At 38.9% G+C, this 20,563-nt stretch overlaps 1 long non-coding RNA gene across 1 annotated transcript in view; it reads left to right on the top strand.

The window, feature by feature from the left end:
* The window catches only part of LOC116444866, a 40,071-nt gene extending 20,201 nt beyond the window's left edge, over positions 1-19,870 (top strand). The window contains exons 4-5 of the long non-coding RNA XR_004240558.1: positions 15,513-15,564; positions 18,030-19,870. This is a non-coding gene — a long non-coding RNA (uncharacterized LOC116444866). The remainder of the gene's footprint in view (positions 1-15,512; positions 15,565-18,029) is intronic.
* The last annotated feature ends 693 nt before the right edge of the window (positions 19,871-20,563 follow it).

The raw sequence follows: 20,563 nt of genomic DNA, 5'->3' as shown, positions 1-20,563 counted from the left end.
AAGAATGAGGCTTTGCTTAACCCCTCTGTGCTGTCACAATTTGTGTTGTTCTCAGTGTGCAGGAGCTAAGGTTTGTTCACAGTCTCAACAGAAGTCTTGTCTGTCAGGTGGCTTTGGCACCAATGAACATACCTGATTCCCTTCCTTGCCTCTGTGCACATGTGATTTTCTAATCTCGATATTTTTTAGCAAGCTTTAGCCTACAAAGGTCACTTGGTATAATGGAATATGCACCTGCAGAGACTGGGACACTCAGTACTTGTTTTTTAACACTGGTCTATCCACAGCTTTTTTAGCTTGCTAGCATTCCATAGTGCAGATCAACATCCAGCTTTCCCTCAGCACCCTCCAACAACAATTATCATTCCTTGCAAATAAGATGCCAGCTCAGGTTGAGCAGACAGGCTATGGGCATGCTGGCATGTTAAATGCACCTGGGATTGTTTTCTCACAATAAGGCATGTAAATAAACCCTCTTCCTCCTCCCAAACTGCAAATTTCCACACAAACTATGGACCAAAACAGCGGTTTTGCCAGAGATGAGCAATTAAAGCATATCTACAGTCAGGTTCCAGTGTCAGGAATATTCCCAAGCATTGTTTAATTCAATTGTATAAGTGTTAATAAAGTGTCTACCAGCCATATGGGATTCCAGAGTTTTGATAATTAAGTTATTTGCATAGAATATTATGTCCAAATGCTCATAAGTAGATTTGGGATCCAAGCTTTTTCAGCTTCTGATCAACGCCTCTGACTACTGAGCTATTCAGCAAACGAAGGCTGCCTGTAGTTGACTTCAAATAGTTGTTTTTTCTAAATTAAAGACTGTGGATCCCAATCAGAGGGTGACAGCTACTTCCAGCCCTGAAAAAGGCCAGCCTAAGACATAAACTCCAGCACTGATACAGACACTTGATTTTAGGCATTTTCCTAAAGGCTTGGTGCCTGCAGACTTTTTCCATAGCCATGGGGGTCATGCAGCCGGTGTGGGACATGAATCTCCACCCAGAACGAGGATGTCCCATTGACTACTGGAAGAGAGCCCAAGGTGACCAATTTCCTCAGCTGACATCTCAGTTAAATATTAAAACCTAGGGGCAATGATTCTTTCATCTGTGGATCAGGGTCACAGGAAAAAAGCAACACTTCCATGTACAAATTCAAACAAATCAGGATCAAAGTTGTTTATTGATTGCTTAACAGCACATAATTAACAGGCAACAAGTAAATTCTGCATCTCGCATAAATATCAGCAATACAGCAGATAAAACCCAAACCTAGTCACTTACAGAATATTGCTGGATCTCTATAAATCTCTAAACAGCAAGAAAAATCCCCTGGGATCACATCTGTACCTTAAAGTTGGGTGCCTACATGTTGCATCATCCCATCAAGCCAGGTCAGGCTGCTCCACCTTTAATTTTTCTATTCAAACTGACTCTTCCTTTCTTCTTTTTTTTTTTTTTTTTGTTTTTTTTTTTCAGAAATGTGTTCATACTTCCCTGGTTTAATTTCTGTTTGAGATGGCTGATAGTTTTCTTGCCTTTTAGGGCTAGCTGATTGGGGAAAAAAACTTGGACAATTATGTGTGCTCTGTTCTTACTCATCCCTGCCTCATCAGCTTTTTTTCTAGGCTACATCACCAGGTAGTGGAGCAGGTGAATTCCCCCACCTGACGTGGTTTATTTGGTTTGTGCTTCACAAAAACATATCCCACCCAGGCAGCAGTGGTTGCAAATAGTGTTGTTCACATTGCCAGCAGAAATCCAACAGAAAAATAGATGCTGTATATACAAGATTCTCATTTGGGATCTTGGTCATATATTGTTTACACACCCAGACCATGACACAATGAGAAGAAATTAGTCCTGGCTACTTTCAGTGAAAAAACTGAATGAGCAAAATCAAGGTCTTTGACAATTTTATTGATATTTTTCCCTGTATCATAAAGGATTATTTCTTTAGGTTCTTCTGAGTAAAATGAAAAAAATTGCTATATAAAGAGATTTCACTTTAGATCCATGCTTTCTTATTTGTACAATTTCCAGACAAGGCTTGCCATGGGTAATTAGGTGGTCTTCTTATTTTAAGACAAGCAGTTAGTACTTCCAGTTCTTATTTTAAATTAAATATGGATATGCATACATGTGGTTGTACGTGAATGTGTGTGTATATACATACACAGGAGAATCCCTTTCAGAAGATGTGATACACATCCCCCCAGAAACCCCCACAAACAAACAAAAAAACAAAAAAAAAAACCAAAACCACAAACCAACAAGAAACCCACAAAATAAAAATGAAAGGATGAGAAAAGAAAGGAAAAAGGAAAGGAAAGGAAAAAGGAGAGGAAAGGAAAAAGGAAAGGAAAGGAAAAAGGAGAGGAAAGGAAAAAGGAAAGGGAAAAGGAAAGGAAAGGGAAAAGGAAAGGAAAGGGAAAAGGAAAGGAAAGGGAAAAGGAAAGGAAAGGGAAAAGGAAAGGAAAGGGAAGAGGAAAGGAAAGGGAAGAGGAAAGGAAAGGGAAAAGGAAAGGAAAGGGAAAAGGAAAGGAAAGGGAAAAGGAAAGGAAAGGGAAAAGGAAAGGAAAGGGAAAAGGAAAGGAAAGGGAAAAGGAAAGGAAAGGGAAAAGGAAAGGAAAGGGAAAAGGAAAGGAAAGGGAAAAGGAAAGGAAAGGAAAGGAAAGGAAAGGAAAGGAAAGGAAAGGAAAGGAAAGGAAAGGAAAGGAAAGGAAAGGAAAGGAAAGGAAAGGAAAGGAAAGGAAAGGAAAGGAAAGGAAAGGAAAGGAAAGGAAAGGAAAGGAAAGGAAAGGAAAGGAAAGGAAAGGAAAGGAAAGGAAAGGAAAGGAAAGGAAAGGAAAGGAAAGGAAAGGAAAGGGAGAAAAAAAGAAAAGAAAAAACCAACGAACTTTCAAGTCATTCTTCAAATATGTGAACAAGTGTGAATTTGAGGTACAACATAAAGTAGATGGCATTGCTGGAGGAAAAAAAAAAAGTAATAAACAGGCAGGACCAGAATATCAGAAGTGACTACTAGGCAAGAGTGCTGTCTTTTTTCAAGTGCCTGAAGTCGCTGTCAGTTTAAAAGAGAACAAATGAAACAAGTACAAGCCCTAAACTACTTCACCCTGCTCTAGTTCCTCAGGCAAAACCAGAAAAACGTCAGGACCAAAGAAGGAGATGAGCCCATACTCATGACGAGGAGGTTTTCAAGCCAGAAAGCAGAAAAGGATTCCTTTGTGTCTGAAGAAGCAGAAAAAATCTCACATGCTTCAGCCTTGAGAGCTTTGAGTTTACTGTTTCTGTATTCAAGAGGCTTTAAACTCACAAAAAACCCCAAGTTTGTTTGTCCTGATTTTATTTGTTTCTGTTTGAAACTAAAGATGAAACCAGTTTCATTAATCTAAATGGTCAGGTTTTGCTGGCTTTGTGATTTGTTCAGCAGAACCACGAGTAGTGATACACAGTTTGGGACTAAGATTTATCTCCAAATCTCTAATAAATAAGGTTTTTCTACCTCTTACACCCAAAGCCCTAAAGGGAGGAGGTTTTTTATTACAATTCTTATTATGCATGCCTCAGATGAGAAACCAGCTAAGTGGGTAGTCTCCAGAGGCCAAAGCCTGCTGAAATTGAGAGCAGTGAAATCTCGGTGATGCTCTGGGCTACAAACTCAGTCCCTTTGCCCTGCTGAGGGCACAGATGCATTTTTATCTTGCAGCACAGAGTAGTCCTGACCACTGTGCTCCCCTTTCACCCGTGGATATGACTTTCAACAAGTCATCATAAAGTAGGTAAAATGTTGAATTTAAAACTAGGATTAAAATTTACTGTATTAATTGGGGCATATTCAAGTAGCCACTCATTCCTCCTAAAATCACTCCCCAGTTAAAAACATCCATTAAGTAAGGCAGCCTGGAGATTCTCAGTTTCAGGCAGATTTTTCCTGTGAGATTTAAGCAGAAAGGATAAGACACCTCCCATGCCCCCTGCTTTTCTTGTTCATACAAGATACATTTGAGAGGCAATGGAAAATTTTGTGTCCACCACAAATACTTGAGCATTAGAGCTTAACTATAAGTTTTAGATATTGTTATTCACTTATTCCTCATTAATTGTATCCCAAGATACCAAGCGAGGTCATGATTTAAGTGAAGATATGAGGGCAGTGTAGGCCAATGAATAATCACTGGAGAGGCCAGACAATTACTGTACTTTTTGTTTCTCCAAAATGTACTGGTATAGACAGATTATTTTCCATTTTCAGAAATAGCAACCATTCCCAAAACCAACACAGGCTGTTCACCAGTGGACCCAGGGATACCCTGCACTTCTGCCTGTAGGCAGGGAAGGTTGGCAAACGCTGGGCATGCACAGGGATCCTGTGAGAAGGAATTTGCCAGTCCTTCAGTCTTGCCAAACGGAAACCCAACTGGAACAGCAAATTCCTTAGAGCAAAAGGAATCATAGCCAACATCTCCCTACAGAACTGCTGAGTCTCCTCTTCTCTGAGTCACAACAAAACTGAATTTTCATGTGGCTAAAAGCCATTTATTTGCTGGGGTTTAAATGGCCTGTCATGGGATGGGGAGAAGTCACGTGTCAAACTACAGAGCCAGCTTAGATGGGAGCTGGAGGCTGGTGACACAGGTCTCAAAATCTGCTGCTGGAGGGTGGCTGGAGGATTATTGTTTTAGGCAAGAGATCAGTCAAAGTTTTGAGATGGTTTGCTGGTGGTAACAGTAATTATACCAGTGAGACTGGAGTGACTCATTCCCATGGCAGCAAGCCAGACCCTATCAAGTCTGCAGGGAATCTAAAGGTCACCCAATTTTCAATTAATTAGTTTATGGGGGCTGACACTATTTGGTTGCTTCCCTGAACTGTTAGGAGGGTTTACTTTCCTAATTTTGCTACTTTCTTTTTATTTTGGGTTTTTGGTTTATTTTGATTTGGCAGTTTGTTGGGTGTTTTTTGGTTTTAGTTTGTTGTTGGTTTTTTTATTTTTTTTATCAGGGTTAACCCTTCCTCTGTATCGTACCTGGTTTTTACCTTTCAATAGGAACAAAAAGGCTACATTTGAATGCCCTTATCTATATGCAGATGCACTTTATCTTCCATTCCCAGAAATCCTAAATAGCAGTATAGATTTAAACATTTCTGATACCTCTTGGTAAGTTGACATACTTGCATATTCCTTGACAAGATGATTCCAAATGTCCCATACATGTGGGGGACATAATTCTGCTCATTTTCATGGACTTCATATTATTCAGAAGAGAGTATTAATCAGTGTTTTGCATTTCTTCCAGATAGGAATCTGAAGAAACAAGATGACTTTACTGAAGGGTGAGGAAGGGGGGCAATTCCCATTTGAAAATCACGATTTCTGTCTGAATGACACTACATTGTATGATACCTCTCTCTGTCCCCAGTGTAGAAAATAAGTTGTGATAAATTGTTTTTAAGCACTTAACTTCTGCATTACTGAAGGTGGATGTGAAAGCCATGTACAATAGCCAAGTAAGCAAACAGATTTGAATCCTGGCTCCATAGAACCCCAGAGCTATATAAAAGCAGTGTGGAGTGGCACTTGGGGACATGGTTTAGTGGTGACCTTTGCAGTGTTGGGAGAATGGTCTGACTTGGTCATCTTAGAGGGCTTTTCCAACCTAAAAGTTTATATAATTTTATAAGAGAACAATAGAAAACATGGTTGAGAAATTATAATCAGGCAATAAGAAACACGAAACACTGCTGGGCAGCTGTAACTAAAGGCCACTGGTTACTGGACCTGAAACTGGGAATGAAATTCATTTCTGCAGAAAGAAACTTTCTAAATATTGGTCATTTTTATTTTGTTTAGTTTGACATGAGTCAGTTCTTAGTTTTCTAAAAAGAGAAAAGGCTACTACTTTAATTCTGTTGAATCCAAAGTCTTTGACATATGTACTTATACTTTAATGAGGCAAATATTCTCCCCACAAAAATCACTATGACAAAGCCAATATTAATGCAGTTCCCTTCATTCAAAGGCAATGTTAATGCAGTTCCCTTCATTTCAGAGAGTCAAAAAATGCAACATTCATAAAATTAAAATGCCCTTCCCTGCACTTGTCAAACCGTTAAGAGTAGGGCTGCAATTCAAAGAAGCCTCCACCAGAAGGTTTCTCCCTGAGGACCCTCCCTCCTGAGAACTCACCTCTTCATCAAACCTCCCTGAGAAAGCCAACATCCAGTTCAATTAAAATAAAAACTCTTGCTTCCCCTTACACACTAATCTGTTATGGCACTAAGAGGATTTAGGAAGGTGTGAAGTAAATGGATTTTTATACTCTCACAGGAGCAGCTCTAGCTGATTTTCAAATGTAATGTGATCATTGTTTTTAGTACTTCAGGGAAACGTTGAGACAGGAGTTCTTCACTAATTTTAATCTAATAATAATAGAAATAATATCCAAGAACCAATATTGTTCTTATTAGATTAACCTTCATTGGCTACTGTTGTACTTCCCTGGTATTCGAATGTGCAGATGGTTTCAAATCCTTCTGTTTATTTAGGGAGAAGCCTTTGTTTCTCTTCTTTGTACTCATGGCTATTGACCTAGCCCCTGAATAAAACCATTCCACTTCCAATGTTATAACACATCAATTAAGAAATGGAAAAAAAGGTGAAAAAATAAATTACAGGTTTTTTGGTTCTAAAGCAAAATAATCCATTAATGCTTCCCCCTCTCTGTAGAGGATGTTTAGGTCAATCAAGGGGAGGTTTTGAAGGATATTACAGCTGCAGTTGCCCTATCAAAATCAAGGCTGATGCCACTGATGTTGTGAGTGTACATTTGTCACTGTGCAGCCTGTTAAAATAGATTTTAAAGCCTTTTAGATTCTAGAAGTGTCTCTAACTACTCTGATAAGGAATTCTGCCTTATCCAGGTTAGCTCCAAATAAAAATAATTTAATTTTTCTGCACATCTCTGAGGGCAAAGTTAATCTGTTAACCTCCAAATGGCTTGTTTTGCATTTAAGTCCATTTTCTGTTTGCTCTGTGACAAGCACAGCCTGTTTCAGGTATTTTTGGTCTTTACCTCTGCATTGACAGGAGGAAGTCAAATGCAAGTACCAATACAGAGTGAGAAAGGCCATATTGCAGGGGTCACAGTGATAAGGTTTTCCTATGGAGAAAGCAAGGTAGATAATTACCTGAATATTCTCAAGTAGCTCAAATGTATTCTGAATGGGGAAGTATTTCCACAGGAACCAATCTCAGCATGGCTTTAATGTTATAATAAGCAAACCATACAATACACACAGCCCAATGAGACACAAAACCAAAGTGATTGAATACAATATTTTAAATTCAAGAGAATAGAATTTGTTTCTGCATGCGGTCCACTTGTAATATCAGCAATTCTGTTTGCCTCTTACAGGGCTTTTTCATCAAAATGTCTCAAAAAACATTATAAAAAGGTGTGATATCCCTATCTGCAAAAATAAAATAAGACTTGTACGAGGGTACTCATCCGTCACTTTGATCAGGCAATAATAAAAACCACTTCTTGAAAATTTTCAGTGTTCTTGTCATTTGGCAAAGCTGCTTCTCTCTATTACCTCCTCAGAAACCAGCCAGGAGCTACTTCATTGAAATAACTGTAATTACACCTCTGAAAAACAGTTTGTGTAGAACTCATGGCCTTCTATCCTTAAAAGCAGAAGGCTTGTGCTATGCACACCCACATGGATCAAAGAATAAAGGGCCTGAGGACATCCCAACAAGGCTTCCTAGAGTTTCCCTCAAGTAATGACTAGTAAGTATAGATTAGGGTCCATACTTGAAAAGGAGAAATTAACTCTACCCTATGAACCAAATATCTCCATAATTTATGTCCTATGTTATTTAGTTAACTCCACTTGAGCAAACTACTTACTTCACTGTAAGAGAATTTGATTGCTGAAAGATCAAAAAAAGCACACTGCATTTTTCTGTGAAGTTAAATATCCAGAGTTGTATTACTTAGCTGGATCACTCAATTCTTCTTAAAACTAAAACACACTTTGAGACCAGAGCCAATCAATTACAGATACCAACCAGCAAACCTTTCTAATCAGAAGTGAAGCCTTGCATTTCTCTCTCAGCATTTAGGAGATTGCTCTGCAATCCTCTCACTTAAATTGTATTCATCTCCTCTCATATCTGATGAGTTTATGTATGCAAAAAGAAGGGAACAGATGATGTGGGATGTGCAGGGCTTTCAGAATGAAAGGTTTGGAAATTCTGCTGCATGGAAATCAGGTAAAAAGAATTTCTCCAGAGAGGTCAGGAAATCTGCAATATGGGATGAAAGGGGAGGTGGATTTTATTTCATGATGCGAATTCATGGCTCTCTTCCTCATCAGATTTCATCATCTTCTTAAAGGGGGAAAAAAATGTAGTAGGCAAAAAAAAAAGATGGGCAAAACTGTAATGTGACATTTAAAAAAAAAAGGATAAAAAATGTGTTGAGTTTGCTGCCTGGTGTATAGAATGTGAGTTCTCATACCTGACTTCTTATCACTTGGCTGAACTACACTATCAATTTCTCTCAGCAGGCACTAGGTCTGTGTGTGCGTTTGCAAGGTTTTTTATTCACATATGGTGCTCTGGCAATAATAAGCCTTCATGGAAGTACTTCATAGAACAGCAGGATACTCCTCAATACATCTTACAGAAATTCATGCTGGTTTCTGTCTTGTTTCTAGGAAAAGAAACACAGATGATTATGTAGATTGCTTCAACAGGTGCATTCCAGGGGAATGACCACTACCTGCAGTGCAAAAATTGTGTTACTTTGGTGGCACTACAGAAAATTGCATTCAGTGTTTTTGGGTGAACCCAGATGAAAGAGTTGAACTTTTTGTTTATTCAAAGCTGCACTGCAGAGAGTGGTTAGGTTCAGAAAAGGCACAACTGTCATTTGCCATGTAAATAGGAGTTTCTGGAGCGTCATGATTGCAGTAAAAACTAGAGAGGTGCAATCCATGGGCAGCAGGGTGGGTTCCTTGCTCTCGGTAGGAAACCAAATAGCACCTGCTGGAAAATGCCTTCAGTGTCAGTGGGAAGGGAGAACTGTGACAGCTCCTAAATTTCATTGAAATGCTGAAGTTTAGAAATACTGTTCTGGTCACAGCTCCTCCCTTGCCTGCCATGGGGTAATTAATAATGTCCATGCTGTTCACAGAACAGTGTTTTTATATGCAAGCAATAAGGACATTCTGCTTGGATGAGGGAGTCTTCAGTTTAAATTTCAGATCTAATGACCAGCTGTGGGCTCTGCAAAAGACATGCCCCTAACAACCTCCAAAAATTACTGTGGTCACAGTTCTTGATGAAGAATTCATTGATTTTATGTGTTTTAAATGACTTAAGAGATTGGTTCCTTTAGTGACATTTTCTACATTGCACTCCAGATAGTAAACTTCAAATGTACCTTTGTACAACTAAATAATTTAACCCCTGAAATTTTTGATGTCTACATATTGTAACACTTGGTCAGAGGTTTTCCCTTGGACTGTAGCCTGGAAAAAGGTTCCTAAGCTATATTGGTAGAGTGTAAAATGATTTTGGCAACTCCCTGTAGTGTTGCTCATTACTTCTTCCACTTCTAAACCTGTCAGCAAGGGAGAGACACGTGCATTGTTCCTTATTCTCAATCATCTTCTCTAGAGGCTGGTGACTGGGCCACAATCTTGTTTTCTCCTAATATCCAGGTCTACAGCCTATTTACTGACTTGTGGAGATAAAGATAAGCAAAACTTCATTTCTTTGGGGAAAACAATTATAATTTGATTTAATATTACAAGCTTTATTATCTGATACAAGTCTTAGGATTTCCTTCCTGTAAATTCAGCAAAAAACCACAAACTTGCAGATTAATTGCCAAATGCAAAGCATATAGTCCAAGTCAGCATGTAACCTACAGCTTATATAAAGATCAACAATAAGCCAATTGTATCATCCTATGGAACAGCTCTCATGTTTTCCCCAGACACTTAAAAAAAAAAAAAGCAGAGAAAGACAGGAATATTTCAGTCTGTTCCCTGTGACTCTCAATAATTCAAATCTAATTATCAGTCTATTTTACTAAAATTACTTATGGCTGACCAGAGCTGTAGTGAGCCATTCATCTCCAAGGAGATGCAGTTCAGTTTCTGCACGTCTCAGTTTCTATCTGGCACTATTGATTATCCCTCAGGAAACACAGGCACAACAGCTTTCCTGCCCTGCATCAGTGCATTGATCCCTCTTGGCTGGGCTGCAGCCACAACCTCAGAGTACACTTGTGAGCAACAAGCAAAGAGTGAAATTCTTCCTCTCTGACAGAGAACCTGTGTTTCTGTTGAGTGGCTTGTGAGGGTTTTTTTGTCAGGAAATAAACCGTGCCCAGGTAACAACATAGCCCTGGTTTAACTGTGTGGCTCCAGCTACAACACATGGTGCAGGCAGATGAAGATGGGAGAGCAGGGTATGAGCCCTCTATGCTTCTCTGCCTCTCCTGACTAAATCCAGGTATTTTTAGACCAGTGCCAGGATATTCGCATAAATCTGATAGTGAACAGGAAGGCAGCTCTGGCTCCAGAGAGTTGGCAGGCTGCTCTGCCTTTGGCTCAGGCCATTTAGGAATCAGGCAGCTGAGATACCAGCTGCGTCTTCTCTGTGAACCTTCTGTAGATTCTGCTAGAGTGACTTGGAAAAAGAAAGTCTGAAGATGATAAATAGAGACGATATTGTTGCCAAGAGTTGGTTAAAGGGAGCATCTGTTGTGAGGGACAAAAGCTGCAGAGGAGGTAACTGGTGCTGACAGTCTTTAGTTCAACACCTGGCGCTATTAGCGGACCTAATACAACTTTTAAGAGGGAGGATTGACCCAGAGTGCCTGGGATCGTTTTCATTCCCATTTCACAGAGCAGTCTAATGCTTACAGCACTTAGTGGTGACTGTGGGCAGAAACAGACTGAGGTCCCGATCCCTGCTGATAGGAGATTGCGCATTTTACATGAAAAAACTACTGGGAACAATCACATAAAGAGCCTTTGGAAGTGGAGCTGAAGCCTCCCTGTCCTTCCAGAGGATATCCCCAGCCTTTCTATTGGAGCTACCCTTGTTTTCATGTTTTCTTTCCAGTCCAGTGAATTCTGAATTCTTTCTCTGCACACTGCAAGGTTTTTCATCTGGCACTGCCCTCCCTCCAAGCAGCCTTGAATCTGTTGGCTGACCTACTTGCCAAAACCACAAGGAGTGGAGAGTTAAGTTCTGTTAAGCAGGGAGAACTGAGCTCAGATCTTCCAAACTTCTACTGGCTGCTAATCTGCTGCCACATCCCCGTTGTGCCAGTGAGTTTTCCCTGGAAAAGCAGCCACTACTACATTTTCTGGGACACACAGGAACCAATAAACACATTTTTTCCATGCACTTACAATGGTTGTGACATGGGGTTCCTTGGGCTACTCAGGAAGTAGAAATCCTCCTTGGGAAACTCTGCACAGGCTTGGGCAATTCAAAATGTGCTGGAATACAGACTGAGATAGAGCAGTAAAGTTCAAGACTGAAATCTGAAATTATGGTTCAAGGACCAGTCCAAATCTCATTTATTGGGTTGAGGTCCTTTGAGTCTTGTGTCAGACGTCATGCTCAGTGTGTCACAGGGAAAAAGTAATCACACAGCTAAGTGAACCAATCTCAGATGCCATCTCTTGTGCTTTGTTGTAATTTTCTCTGCTTCTCTCTTGTCTTGGGCTTAACATTATTGAAGATAATTAACAATTTATTGAAGGCAATAGAGTAGAAGGTGGACCACGTTTCTCTCTTTTGTTACAGTAAAAGAGTAAAGACCCTCCAAATCTTTTCTACAATAAATCTGCTCTTCTCACTACTCCTCTCCTCTTCAAAAATAACCACTTGTACTGATAGTTTTTACCCTAAGAGGTAAAAAAACTATACACGCTGTCTGAAGTGGTAAACAGATTTTCTGTTTCCCTTTTCTCTCTGTGTTGTTGGATTTGTGCCACTGCTCTCTTTTTTTGCCAGATGACACCTGACTTTGACAGTGAGAGGGTGCAGTTGGAAACAAGCACCAGTCATATTAGGGTGTACTACATTAATTTACCTGTGATTAAACATAAGGCTGAATGGAAAATCATGAAGAAGCACAGATTCATAATTTTGACACCTATGAGGAGGGCACTGCCTAGACATCACTGCAAGAAGTGGGTACAGGTGTCTGGATAACAGCTCATCCAGGTGAGCAGCTCATCTGAGGCAATTAATACATGAGCATAAATATTTGACAGTCACACAAACATGCTCTCTCTGTAGTCAGCCAGTTTCTGAATTCCCTCTGCTTCATTAACTCAGTTTATTCCAGTATCTCAAGTCACAGCAAAATCTCTAGTTTATGTTTACAGCACAGCAGGACTCTGGACTTGGTATCATTGATGAACCACCACTAAGGAAAGCCCCATGAAAGGGAGTTACTCCATCTCTTGTTAAAAGAAAGCAACAGCAAAAACAACAAAACAAAAAAAACCACCCCAAACTAACAAACAACAACAACAAACAAAAAAAACCCAAAAAACCCCAAAAACTAAAAAACAACAACAAAAAAACCAAACCAAAAAAGAAACAACAAAAAAAAACGAACCCCCCCCCCCCCCCAAGAAAAAACAACCAGATAAGGAATGGGCATAGGCCTAAGTCAAATATTTGATTCAAATTTGGCAGTGTAGGTAACACAGTAAGGCTAACTACAGAATTTCAGACCTCAAACCACACACAGTAGCTACCGTTTGTCATTCCTTTGTCATGAGTACATCGGACATGTAATCTTGAGGAAATCCAGGAACTCGCACCTTCCCTGCCCCATGAATACCTGTGGTGCAAATTCTCTGGGTTTCTGCAAACCTTTACTGAATTTATCCACAGGGTATGTTTTTAGTAATCTAGGGAAAGGGGAGCTTCTCAAGATTTTTAAATGGCAGCACTGGTGCACATAGAACATGGTAAATAGAATACTTGTAGTCGGGAGCACAGGTGAGCCCTGATGGTGACAGTAGTTCTTCTAAATTTTGTCTTGGCTTACATGAGGCTGAGAAGTTGAAGTCTTGACATTTCAACTGCTCTGGGAATTTGGTTGAGAAGCTTAATTTTGAAGGGTAACAAAACCATGCTGAAGTACTCTGAGGGAAACAAATTTGATAATATCCCTACTCCAAGGCCATTTTTGTTTGTTTATAATTTTCTTTCTTTTCTGCAAGTCTTTCCATTGTATTTGCAGCCAGTTCTTAGAAGCAGCCTCATAATAGCAAGTAAACAAAATGGAACACCACAAAGCACAGAGAGACATTTACTTACCAAGTTCTATGTAGACCAGTGCTGTCATTTAAAAATCTTGGGGTGTTCCCATTTCCCTAGATTCCTAAAAATATACCTTCTAGATAAACTGAGCAGCAGTTTGCAGAAACATTGAAAATTTGTACCAGAAATGCTGGAAACCACCAAGATGGGAAACCACCACATCCAGCCAGGGACCAAGGTATAAAAAAGATAAGGAATAACCTGTAGTCTTCTCAGGGGCTGTAATAGCATTTCCCATTTTTTATTGCAAATGCTGAACCTCCTCCAAGAAACTGTTAACAAAGTACATATTTTTTGAAAAATTATGACCAGATGAAAGAAGAAGTGATGACATCTCGATGCCCAGCACCCTGAGAAAGTCTAAGCAACAGGTTTAAATCTCTTCAGTTTTTGAGGGAGTTTGAAAGCTAACATTAGGTGAATTTTCAGAGTGCTGGGACGTTCTGTGAAAGTTCCTTCTCCTGAGGCTGTCCCTCTTTGTGAGGCACAATTAAAAATTAATTGAGCTGAAAGGCAAGAAAATTATGATTCTATAGGTAAGTGATCAGGCAACTTGCTGTTTCTGCTCCAGTGAATACTTCACACAAGATTATGTAAATATTCATTAGAATGTCAGGAACTCACGTCTCCCCTGCCACATGAATACCCTAATCACCAGGATCACAGAGTCTTTTGCCCAATGAATATTTAGTTGTTCTCTAACAGTCTAGCAGTTTCAGCAGGAGGCTTGAAAGATTCTCTTCTCGAATACCTAAAGCAGAGGGGTTGAAATATTGGAAGTTTGAAGTTTAACCCTGACCAGCAAAGGATGGAATGAAATTCAGATACCCCACAACCATTAATATATTGTATTAAAGAAAGAACACAATGCTATTTGTGCCAATCCATTTTGGTGTTTTGAGAATCATCTCCTATAGTGTGCAGACAGCCAGTGAAAATGTTTCTGGACCAGAACATAGCATGGGATTCCCCGGCTACATAGAAGTGCTCTGATCACTGTAGCATTAGCTATCTGGGAAAGCAACAGTGCAAGAGATTATAATAGAAATATACATAGTGGACAAATTACCAGGATCAGATGATAATGCCTCTAGAGTTCACCAGGAACACACAGATTAAATAAATATACTATGTATATAACCTCTCACTTAAAAACTCATGTTATCTGAAGACAAAAAGACAGGGGATGAGATAGCAGTTCTTAGAAAATTTACAGATGTGCTCAGGGACTAACACTCCTTTAAAACTAAGATCTCCACTGGGAAAATTAATAACAGCACTAAAAAATTATAGAATAGACCCTTGGATATTTTTATTATTTTTAATTTGAGAAGACTAATCATGGCTTCAGTAGAAGGCATTGTTTAAAGAGGTCAAGAAACATATGGGATAAAATGGCAGGAGCTATACAGTCTGTTTTAATTTCCTACAAAATTTTAAAAAAGGCTGCCAGAACACTGAGTATCATGGGATAAGAGGGAAGACCCTCACATGCATTAATCTTTGGTTAAAAGCAGGAATTCAAGGATAACTGCAAAAGGTCATTTCTTGCAACGCAGGATGGTTATCAGAGCAGTTGTGCAGGAGCCTGTCCTGGAACTCATTCTGTTTAGTGTGTCAAGAAATGACCTACAGAAGAGGGATGATCTGTATGGTGATAATATGATAAGAATTATGATGGTCTAACATTATATGAGGCACTTAGGAACAGGACAGGCTGTGAAGAATTTGAGGAGGACCTCAGACGCCAGAGTATCTCAGCAATAAAATGTCAAATGAAATTCAACACAGATAAATATAAAGTGATATAATAAGGAAAACCAATTTTACCTAACACACACACTGAGCTAGCCTTGGCTTCCGGCCATACTCCTCTACCCTTTACTCGGCTCTCTCCCCCTCCTCAGTGGGGCAGCGGGGCAAAATAGGATGAGAAACCTTGTGGGCTGAGCTAAATTTGGGAGATTGTTTTCTAATTACCATTGTGGGAAAAACAGCCTGGAATGAGGGGAAATTAATTTAATTTATTGCCAATAAAAATAATTATTTAATTATGGTGTTTTTAATTATTAAGAGAAAGAAACAAAAATACAAACATTAACACTTTTCCTTCCTTCTTTCCCAAGCTCATCTTCCCTTGCTCACTTGACTCTTCTCTGGCACTGGACAGCCTGGGAGGTGAGGAGAGGAGGTTACAGCTGGTGATGATGCATCTTAACTCCCAGAGTTTTCCTGGGACTCTCCAAGGGCTGCAGTCCTTCACAAAAATCTGTTCCAGCACGAGCTCTTCACAGGCCAATTTCCTTCAGGAATACCCATCTGCTCCATTCAGGGGTTCTCCACAATCTGCTGTGGTATCTGCTCCACCGTGGTCTCTTCCATGGGCAGATTAGACAAAACTTGGAAGAAAAATCTGTTAAGAGATCTGAATTTTGGACTAAGGCAGTTTTAGGGATATTTAAGTGCAGAATGGTGGACACACTTATTTGCATCTAGACACAGCACAGAAAACATATTTGTGAGTTCTTGCCCATTGTTTTCCTGTGGCAAAGAAACAGCATTTTGGGAATGAGGTACCTACACATCTCTGTTGATCTGAGTATTCCTCTACTGAAAAAGAGGGAAAAAAAGCTGAGCAACTACAAATCTATTTTAACACTGAACTTTAAGAGGACGCCTGAATGATTTGCATATGCTGTAAATCAAGTTTTAGGCACCGGGGTTTTGATAGAAGAGCAAATTAGGTTGTCAGGTTTCTTTGCACTAGTTACCATCTTGTCTTATTCTATTAAATGTTTGGATGACATTTCAGCTTACTTCTTTGCATAAGTTTTGTGGTTTCTCTTGAAATTTGGCTTTCTTTCCTTTGTTTTATAATTGTTTTATTTGGAATGGTAGTAAATGAAGTTAGAAGATAAATGAGTATCATATCGTGAAAGAAATTTCATCACCGGAATGGATTTCTAGTGTGTCTTTAAATCACATGATTTTTAAGACTGTATAACAGACGCAGATACCAGGAGACGATGCAGCTGGAGAAATCCCAATGTTGGTTCCGCCCAATCTGGCAAGCATTGTAGAATTTATTTCGGTTTGGGTCTTTCAGATATATCCCAGCTCACAGAGATTAAATCATAATGTAAAAATGGTGCATAAGTCTCTTCTAACATATGTGTTTTAGAGTTTGTAAAAAGAGATAATGAATTCTGAAAAAAAAACCCCAACACCTAAACTCTGAACCAAATCTGATTAGGTAGACTAATAATGACACTTATAGCATGATGAAGACAATGAATACCTGCAATATAAGGGATGGTTTATACCCAAACATTTTACGTATATTAATAATGAAACATATGAGAGTTAAGTACATCCATCAATATTACATTTTCATGATAGAGTGCTATACTTTCTGTCAGAAGGACTTCTAATGAAAAGAAAATAACAGGAAAGGAAAAACGGAGAACATTCTCAGGGCAAGGTTCTGTCATACAGGTCACCAGATGCCTTTGCAAACCAAAATATTTTAGGATGTTCTCTCTTTTCAGTGGCTTAGAAAATGTTGATGAATTAATTTACGGAAAAGAATTAGAAGTTTATGATATTACCTTTGAGACACTGATAATGCTGCTGTTATTTACATAGACAGATTTATTTCAGAGCATCCAGTACTCTGATATAACCTGTAGACTGAGAGGAACAATGCTACTCACGTTCAAGAGCAAATATATCAAATAAAGATGCCATGCTGATGCATTTTTAAAGGAAGAAAAATATTGAATCCTCAAATCAGCAGTGGACAAAGGACAACACATGACTTGACTCCCTACTGGCTAAATAGGTCTTTGTCTGAAGAGTGCTCATTTAGATATCTAAATTCAAGTTTAGAGTGCAAAGATGAAAGACTTTAGATTTACTCCGGTTGGTTGCCAAGGCACAAAGCTACCAAAAAGCAAAATCACCAGAGATCACTGGGACACTAAAAGGTTTGGAGGAGCAATAATGATCAGCAGGAGGCATATGCAGGGCATGAAGCCAGAGTGTTAAACCTCACTGGTTATCACATGGTTGCATAAAAGGAGGCAATATATTCTGTAGAGTTTTGTTCTGCTGTCGAGGAGGCACAGGTTGTCAGAGATTATTACCAACTGCATTTTTTAACAAGATCTTGACCTATTAAGCTATATTCTTTATATAGGAATTTTATACATGAATTATACATACATTTTAATGCAGTTCTCAGAACTCCTGTTTCGAGTCTTTTTTTTTCCTGAGATGGCAGAACACAATGCATAATGGTTACAGCATTTTAAAATGCTGCAGCTTTGACATTTAACTGAAACTTTGACTTGTGCCAATGAATATACATAAATCATATTGTTGAAGAGAAAAATATAGCAACTGGGATTGGAAAGTGTGAAAGATGAGATCAATTTGTTTTGAATCTTTCATGAAAGAGGCTTATATTTAAGGACTGAGTATCAATTCAACTCAAGGAAAAGGTATATGTTATAATGGATGAAAACACTGAGAAAATATTGGGATTTTAAGGAACTAGATGGAGGTGTGTCTTTCTTAGAGTGGATTACGGGCCAGCATGTGGACTTTCCTCTAATAAATTCTTTATGCTTCTGTGCTTTCAGGGATTACAGCTCCCAAAGGCTTCAAGACCCAGGGAATTTTTCTTTCCCAGTTCACCAGAGACAAAAAGAAGCAGATTTTCTGCACCAGGAGCACCCTCACCTCCCTGCCCAAAACAGCCAGGCTGCAATTCCCTGCCCTTTGTCCAGCCAGAAGGGAGACTGAGCATGAATTCCTAACAAACACACACCCAGAACTCTCCAGGAGCTGGTGAACCGCTGCTCCCAGCAGTCTTGTCCTTTCCTCACCTTGACCTTTGATTTTCTCTGTCTTGGCCATCTCCAAAATAATAATAAAAAAACCAAAACCTTTATGATAATGTGAAAATAACCAAAAATAGGTACGTGACAGTCCTCTTTTATATAAAAATTTAGGATGAAAAAGCTGACTTTCACTCCTGTATTAGATAGTTATTTCATTTTATCTAAGCTTTTCCAATACCTGCTGGAAATGCAATCTGGGCAGGACCTGCATCAGTGCCTTCCATACAAACCACCCCAGTGCTTCATGAATGTGAGGTTGAGTCATTCATTTGGATGCATTGTTTTGGAAGCTGGAAGAGGAACAATAGCCCTTTGATGAAAAGTTCTAGAATTTTGGGGGCCGACCCACTCAGCTGTGATCGTATTTTCACTGGCTTGGAGAATACAGCTTGCCCTTCCAAAAGCAATTTTGTATATTGATGATATACTAAGAAGTATACAGATTTCCAGACATGAGTGATTTCTTTGTCTCTTTGTGTAACATACCCAGTTGTCAAGGATATTGTGGTATTTTTAATGCACCCTACTGCTTTGAAAAGATAAAGTAAAATAAATAAATAAAATATTATGCTTTAAATTTGCTTTTCAAAAGAAAAAGAAGCAGAACACAGTGTCTCAAAGGACTAATCCCAACTGAAAGCTCTTCATGAGAAAAACATAAAAGCCTTTAGGTTGTTTGCATTCCCTTTGTATTTTTTTTTAAAATTGTACTCTTTTGTAAATAATTTATAAATAATAATTGAGAGAATTTTGTTGTCTTTAACCACGTTATCCCAAGAGTAATGTTGAGAGCTCTATTGATCAAAATGTGATTAAGAACATAAAATAATAACAGGATTTGTTCTACTTTTTCTTCATCCGGGCTCAGAATAGTGGTAATTTATGCTATATTGTTACTAAAACACTCATTTTCCCCTTACATTAGTTATGAGGCAACATGGAGAGTTCACAAGACATAAATGACAGCCAAGCAATAATTCTGAATACACTTTTGGCATTGCCAGCTGTACAGGTAGGTCTGGCACAGCTGTTGCTCTGCTTCAGCTTTTTGTTTGTTTTCTCGTTTCCTAAAGAAACTCTTTTCAAAGGTCACCCCGCCAACAATAATCTCATTGGGAATTCACATGGGCAGTGGACAACAGCCAGTCCATCTAATCCTCATTTTTTTCAGGTGTTTACTGAGACCAAAAGCACCTGTAGCTTCACTCATGACTTCTCATGAGTCTTAGAAACATCTATAAACTTAGTGTGGACTAACTAAAGTTGCTGCATTGAATTAATCTTTACCTAACACTTAGGCCTCTCACGAGCTCTGGTTCAAACTCTTGTGAGTGTCTACAGAATGTACATTGCAAAACATGTTCTGGCATTTCCTGGTCTTCACCCAAAAGTAATTAATAAATTATAAGAAAAGAATATTCTAGAAAATGAGGTGTTTCCTTGAGTGTTTTCTTGGGGATATTTATTAAAAAGGTTAATACAAATTACAAATACATACATTGATATGGTCAAAATACAAACTAATATGCATAATTGGTTTTGTGTCTTGGTCCACTGATTTCCATTGACGTTCCATTCCGTGTCCCTTTCTCCATGTCTAATGGTACCTGGATGGTTCTTTGGCATGATGACTGCTACCTATTTCATGGCAGGCGTGTGCTCCAGAAAGCAATTGATTCTTATATTTAACTCCTTTTTCTCTTTAATTCCTCTTAAATGAGTCCAATGGAAATAAATGTAATAAAGTCCTTACAGCAAATTAGTTTTGTTGCTTTCACCACACATTTGTAAGTGATATAATATCTTTTTAATATCATGGTGACCAGGAATACAATACTTCATGCCTATTTCCTTCAGAAAATCATTATCCTCTAATAAACACCTCAGAATACTTCCAAACATTAAACAATGTTGTCTTATCTCAGTGGTGCAGACATTTTTAAAGATGTCTATCGACAGTTTTGTTTCCCTTGAGATATACTCCTCAGTAATCTATATTTTCCCATCATTTTAATTCGCTTCGTGAAAACAACCCTGTGGTCAATATTGAAGGATAGCAGGGGGTAAAGTCAACTTTATATGATATAAACAGAAACTTTCAAATTGAAGTGACTGTTGGAGCTCCTTTCTTTGTTCCTTGATAAATGAGTCTTGGAAAAGCCCCCTGCTATTCATGTGTTAATGGCACGGTCTCTGTTCCAAGCTCATCCGCATCAATGCTCACTGGATCCCTCCACTCCTCTGTGGGTTTTCAGAGAACAGACTGGGAGTAG

This window comes from Corvus moneduloides, chromosome 5 (assembly GCF_009650955.1).
Source record: "Corvus moneduloides isolate bCorMon1 chromosome 5, bCorMon1.pri, whole genome shotgun sequence".
NCBI lineage: Eukaryota > Metazoa > Chordata > Aves > Passeriformes > Corvidae > Corvus > Corvus moneduloides.
This window is presented reverse-complemented; position numbering and strand designations above follow the sequence as displayed.